This window comes from Crocodylus porosus, unplaced genomic scaffold (assembly GCF_001723895.1).
Source record: "Crocodylus porosus isolate Cpor-Errol unplaced genomic scaffold, CroPor_comp1, whole genome shotgun sequence".
Classification (NCBI taxonomy): domain Eukaryota; kingdom Metazoa; phylum Chordata; order Crocodylia; family Crocodylidae; genus Crocodylus; species Crocodylus porosus.
Window position 1 is genome coordinate 182,805,261 of NW_017728886.1, and position 6,571 is coordinate 182,811,831.

Here is a 6,571-nt window from a genome sequence, read left to right on the forward strand (position 1 = left end):
CCTTGCACTTGTCAGTGTTGAATCCCATCCTATTCTCATCTGCCCACCCCTGTAACCTGTCTAGGTCTGATTGTAGCCTATTCCTCCCTTCTAGCGTATCCACATCCCCCCACATCTTAGTGTCATCAGCAAATTTGAACAGGGTGCTTTTTACCCCCTCATCCAAGTCACTGATGAAGATGTTGAACAGTGTGAGCCCGAGGACCAAGCCCTGCCAAACCCCATTGCCCACATCCCTCCAGGTCGAAAATGACCCATCCACCACCACTCTCTGGGTGTGACCCACCAGCCAGTTGGTGACTGTGTAGGTGTCAACACCACAGTCCCCCAGTTTTTTTAATGAGAATGGGGTAAAAGAAAGTGTTGAAAGCCTTCCTAAAGTCCAGAAAGACTACATCCACTGCATCTAAGAATCTGGTGACCTGGTTGTAGAAGGCCACCAGGTTTGTTTGACAGAACCTGCCTCTAATGAGCCTGTGTTGGTTGCCCCTAAGCATAATCTCCCCTGCTGGCCCCTCGTGGACATGTGCCAGAATAATTGTCTCAAAATGTTTGCCCAGGATTGAGGTAAGACTAACTGGCCTATAGTTTCTCAGGTCCTCCTTCCTCGCCTTTTTGAAGATGGGAGCCACATTGGCCCTCTTCCAGTCCTCTGGCACCACACCAGAGCACCAAAATTGACATCTGGAAAACTGGTATTTAAATAATTTTATTGAATTATTATTATTATTTATATTCACCTTTTAGCAAACATAACAGAAAAGTAAATGTAGTAGGTATTTAAACTCTGGCATTTCATTTAGGAACTTCTGCATTCCTTTCAATTACATATGGTCTATAACACTACTGAGGAAAAGCATTCTAGTATTCCATGAGGCTTTCACTCTAAGTCCCTAACAGCAGTATCTACTCCACTTTCATTAGCCTTCATTCCAACATGCTACTTGACCTGTGTCTTCATGTGATTTCATATGAATCAGATCAGTAGATCAGCACATCTAGCTGTCATCCATTTCAAGCATTTGTAGTCTGCCTTAGTAGTGCTGAGATACAAAAAAGTGATTCAAAATTATGAGAGCAAATATGTAACTTGCTAAGAAAATCATGTATTTCCAGCAAAGTTACCTCCTTTTCTTCTCAATTCCCTTCTAGTTTCTCACATTTGTTCATTATGGCCTGATCCTGCAATATGATCTCTTCAGGTACATGCTTCCTCTGTATGTGCAAATGTTCACTGTACCTGACCTGTGAGCACATGGCTTGCTTTAAGCTGCATGATCATAGATTGGGAGCAGCTTGTGCACAGGTTCATCGGTGCTGAGTGCCATGCCAGAAACTTCATCTACATAAATTGGGGTGGGGAAAAGGGCAGGAGGGTTTGGTAGGGGATGGCAGATCTCCAGAGGCATTGTTTATCTGGGAATGTGGAGGTTAGGGGACTAAAAATAGCCTGGTCAGGGTTAGGGGGTAGGAAGAGCACAGGCCCAGGGCTGAGATGAGTGGCTGGGCTTTTCCAGACATAAAGCTGTACTCCAAATGTGCGGATGTTCAGTAGATTAGGCTGACCCATTCTTGATCTAATTATTTTACCTCCTCAAGTGAACTAATTTAGGCCAGCCATTTTTTTGCTTGACCTAACCTCTTTGTTAGGTCAATCTAAGTGTAACATTGACATCTGCCCATACCCCGTGACTACTGTGTTTGGTGATCTGGTTAGTTCAGGTATTTAATCAGATTAACAACCGAGGATTCTGACTAGGATATGGTGTGAATTAGGTACCAGATTGCTCAGATATTCCAGGATGGTAGCAGTTCTGGGCATGCACAGAAAAAGAATTGTAGGTACTTGAGGAATATTACTACTGAAAAAGAGTTTTGGGGATTGCACTTGTGGACTATGGTACCTAAATGCTACTTAAGTCCCACTTTAGGATGCTATATCCATAATACTGCCAGGAGAAAGCAAACTGCAAATGGTAGTGAACTCCATATTTGTTAGCAAAACTGAAAGATCAGGTCCCTGGCCTTAGTCTGATAGAGAAATCAAATCTTATAGATGTTAAATAAAATCTAGAGATAAGGATCTCTCACTTGTTACATATTTTTCAATGTTCCGAAATATATTACATAAAACAGATTTCATTCATGAAAAATGATATTCTCTATATAGTTCCATTGTAATGTTTCACCTAATTTTTCCTTGGAAATTGCTTAGTACTTAATACATATTTCTTTTTTTGCAGCTAAAGCATTTAACATTAGGTATTAAGCTTCTTCATGCAAATCTGTGGTGTTACTCTGGAGTACTTGTGACTTTAGGGGATTTTATGTTAATTCTAGACACCAATTTATTCACAGTAAATTAAGGCAAACAGGAAGGAGCTCAGCTGAAATATTAAGGAGTAATGCTTGCTAAAGGTGAAATTGATCACCAGGCAACTTTGAGTGAGATATGGCAGCAGTCTGAATGAAAAATAGATTGTAGAATAGCAGCCTACATAGAGAGGTCACATTAAAACTATATGCAAATAGTGATGATTAGGCAGTCATTCTATGGTTTTAATAAATTTTGCATTGTTTTAGATTCTGTGGGCATCAATGGTACAGCATATTTGGATTTCATTAATGCAAAAATATACAAAAATAAGGAGAGATTATTTTAACTTATACTATTTGTGCAATTGGAGTTGCAGATAGCAAGGGACATGAAGGATAACAAGAAGGGTTTCTACAAGTGTGTCAGCAACAAACAGAAGATCAGGGAAAGTGTGGTTCCTTTACTAAATGAGGGAGGCAACCTAGTGACAGATGATGCACAAAAGTCTGAAGTACTCAATACCTTTTTTGCCTCAGTCTTCACAGGCAAGATCAGCTCCCTAACTACTGCACATGGCAGCACAGTTTTGGGAGGAGGTGAGCAGCCAATTGTGGTGAAAGAACAGGTTAGGAACTATTTAGAAAAGCTGGATGAGTACAAGTCAATGGGGCTGGATGCAATGCACCCAAGGGTGCTGAGGGATCTGGCCAATGTGATTGCAGAACTGCTGGCCATTATCTTTGAATCATCGTGGTAATGGGAGAGGTCCTGGGTGATTGGAAAAGGACAAATATAGTGCCCAGACTTAAGAAAGGGAAGAAGGAGGATCCATGAATCTACAGACTGGTCAGCTTCACCTCAGTCCCTGGAAAAATCATGGAGCAAGTCCTCAAGGAATGTATTTCTAAGCACTTGGAGGAGAAGAAGGTGATTAGGAACAGTCGGTATGGATTCACCATGGGTAAGTCATGCCTGATCAACCTGATTGTCTTCTATAATGAGATAACTGGCTTTGTGGATGTAGGGAGCACAACGGATTTAATATACCTCAACTTTAGCATGGCTTTTGATATAGTCCCCAGTGATGTTCTCACAGGCAAGCTAAGGAAGTACAGGTTGGAAGAATGGATTGTAAAGTGGATCCTCAGACTCAGAGAGTAGTAATTAATGGCTCTATGTCTAGTTGGCAGCTGGTATCAAGTGGAGTACCCCAGGGGTCAGTCCTAGAGCTGGTTTCGTTCAAAATCTTCATCAATGACCTGGAAGGTAGGATGGCATGAACACTCAGAGTTTGCAGATGACACCAAGCTGGGAGCAGTATAGATACACTAGAGGGTAGGGCTAGGATTCAGAGAGACCTCAAAAAATTGGAGGATTGGACTAAAAGAAATCTCATGAAGTGAAATAATGACTAGTGCAAAGTCCTGCACTTAGGATGGAACAATCCCATGCACTGGTACAGGCTGGGGACTTCCTGACTAAGCAGCAGCTCTGCATAAAAAAGACTTGAGGGTTACAGTGGACAATAAGCTGAATATGAATCAACAATATGCTCTTGTTGTGAAAGAGCCTAACAGTATACTGGACTGAATTAGTAGAAGTATTGTCAGCAGATCAAGGGAAGTAATTCTTCCATCTACATGGTTCTGCTTTGAGCAGGGAATTGGACTAGATGAGCTCCTGAGGTCCCTCCCAACCCTAATTTTCTATGTTTAGAAAATTAATAACTCACAGGAACTAATCTTCTTATGCTGCATTCAAATAGTCATGTCTCTGGGCTTTGGTCTTTGAGATGTTCATAACAGTTTCCTTACTTTATGTGATTGCAGTTAAAACTTCATTGCACTCTATAATACAAAAATCTCCAGTGAGATTTGGTAGGCCAGATTTAATATTACGGTAACTTTTATTAAAGGCTTGTTTTTTATTGGAAAATCTAGAAATGTGAGAATTACATATGTAAGGAAACTATTATTATGTGATGACTCACTTCTAAGTTAATAGTAACGTTGCAGCTTTTAATATTGTTTGGTTTCATTAGAATAATATTACATGCCTGTTCTTATTTTTGTTGACTGTAGAAAAATTGTTGAGGCTTCAGAAAGAGCAGCAGTGACTGGCAGGCAGGGCAGCCCTGGCATAACAACTGCACACCTGGCATAGGACCCTGAACTATGACAGTGTGGGAGGCACTGTCTTCCACTTCCCTGTGTGCTGTTCTGGGGGAACCCAGGGCCAGGGGAGTGCAGACAGGCTAGGTGGGAGGAGGGGAAGGGCAGGGACTGAGGCAGGGAGGGCCATCTCCCCAGTGTGGGGCTTACCACATGGCTGGGGCTGGTGTGGCTGGCAACTCTGTATGGCCATTGTTGCTGGTGACTGTGTGTGGCTCTGGGCAGTGTCCTCTGGGGAGGAGATGGTGCTGCTGGCAGCCAGCAATGTCATAGCTGGCTGCACCTTGTTGCAGGGTGTGGGGCAGCAGAGATGGTATGGCAGGTGCTGGCCTGGGTTTCCTGAGCTGCTGGTGGAGACTGCAGCTGGTTGTACTGCTGTAGAGAGCATGGCTGTGGCCTGGGTCCCAGGGTTTGAGGATGTTCATTAGTTGCCTCATAAAATGGGCAATCCCTGACTGATGATTGTGGTCAGTGGTGGCAACCCACTGTACTCACAAGGCCTTGACCGTTATGCGGCACTGCCACACTGACCGGTTGTTCCTGCATTCCCACATCTGGGCTGACAGCCCCCCATAGATGTGGGTGTTGGATTTTAGTTTCCCACCCTGCTCAAACTGGTGTTGCACCTCCAGCTTACCCCACAGTACCACAAGTTTGCCAGTGTCTTCCTGCAACCAGTTGGGATCCTGGGTGGTAGGCACAGGTGTGGGCTATGAGGCCATTGTGGGTCCAGTGCTGGCTCTCTGGACATCCACACGGCTGTCCCTGTGCTGCCAGGCCTGGGCAGCTGCCTGCAGTGCCCAGTACAGGGGCCCAGCATGGAACCAACAGCCACACAGCTGAGGCAATGCGCCGCAGCACCTGTAGGCTCAGGGCAGGATGCTGAGGATGGGTTATGGGCAGCTGAAGCTGACACTGGCATCCAAAAGCTGCCTGCAGCTGGGCCTAGGTGCTGGCATGCCTGGCTGGAACCTGCAGCAGCCTATAGGCCTGGACAGTGTGGGCCTGGCAGGTGTGTGGCACTGTGGTGCCAGGCAGTGGCACTGGGGTTCAGGCAGGCTGATGAGGCTAACCTGCAGCCTGCTCAGGGGGACACAGGGCCTATAGTCACCTAAGGCTGCCTGCTGATGTGCCCCAGGGCTCAAAATGCCTGCAGGCTTTTAATAGCCTGAGGCAGGGTCTGCCATAGAGGGAACCCAGCCCTGGGGCAAGACAGGCTTCCAGTTCAGAGCTCTGGGGATAGTCTAAGGCCAGACCCCTAGTGGCAAAGCTGATCTGGGAGGAAATTTTCTCCAGGGTCATGTCTACATGTGTGTTACTGTGCAGTAACTAATCACAAGTTTGATACCTGCACTTACAGGTAGCAAATATACTCAGAATTAGGGGTTTATACCGTGCAGCAAGCATTTGCATGTGTAGACACACACACTTACTGTGCAGTAAACTATGCTGCTGTGCAGTTAAGTGGTTCATGTAGACACACTCACTAGATCTAAATTCAAGAGAGGAAACAAATATAGAGCAGATGAAATAAGAAGGTATTTATGCTGCTTTACATCTTTATGGTAAAGGCACTGGGAACATTACTTTTTACAGCACAGCTAGCTCAGTTGGTAGTGCATGAGACTCTTAATCTCAGGGTTGTGGGTTCAAGCCCCATGTTGGGTGGGCAGACCCTTTGTTCCCACACATAGTTTTTATGGTTAGGGGCTGATATGGTTATAGGTTAGGGGCTGACCCTCTCAGCAGGACAGAGGCAGAGAGGGATCTTGGAGTCAGGATTGACTCCAGGATGAATATGAGTCGCCAATGTAACAAAGCAATAGGCAGAGCCAACTGCACCCTGTCATATATCAACAGGGGAATTGCTAACAGGTCCGGAGAGGTCTTGCTTCCCCTCAATGTGGCGCTGGTCAGGGCGCAGCTGGAGTACTGTGTCCAGTTCTGGGCACCGCACTTCAAGAAGGAGGTGGAGAACCTGGAGAGGGTCCAGAGGAGGCCACTCGTATGGTTGAGGGCCTGCGTGGCCAGCCCTATGAGGAGAGGCTGAGGGACCTGAATCTCTTCAGTCTCCACAAGAGGA

At 45.4% G+C, this 6,571-nt stretch overlaps 1 long non-coding RNA gene and 1 other non-coding gene across 2 annotated transcripts in view; one reads left to right on the forward strand and one right to left on the reverse strand.

Moving 5' to 3' along the window:
- LOC109324811 overlaps positions 1 to 3,740 on the reverse strand; it is a 23,074-nt gene extending 19,334 nt beyond the window's left edge. The window contains exons 1-2 of the long non-coding RNA XR_002105013.1: positions 3,730 to 3,740; positions 1,635 to 1,641 (exon numbers count right to left, since the gene is read on the reverse strand). This is a non-coding gene — a long non-coding RNA (uncharacterized LOC109324811). The remainder of the gene's footprint in view (positions 1 to 1,634; positions 1,642 to 3,729) is intronic.
- Positions 3,741 to 6,083: 2,343 nt separating this feature from the next.
- Positions 6,084 to 6,156, forward strand: TRNAK-CUU. The gene has a single exon. It is a non-coding gene; the product is annotated as a tRNA-Lys (tRNA).
- The last annotated feature ends 415 nt before the right edge of the window (positions 6,157 to 6,571 follow it).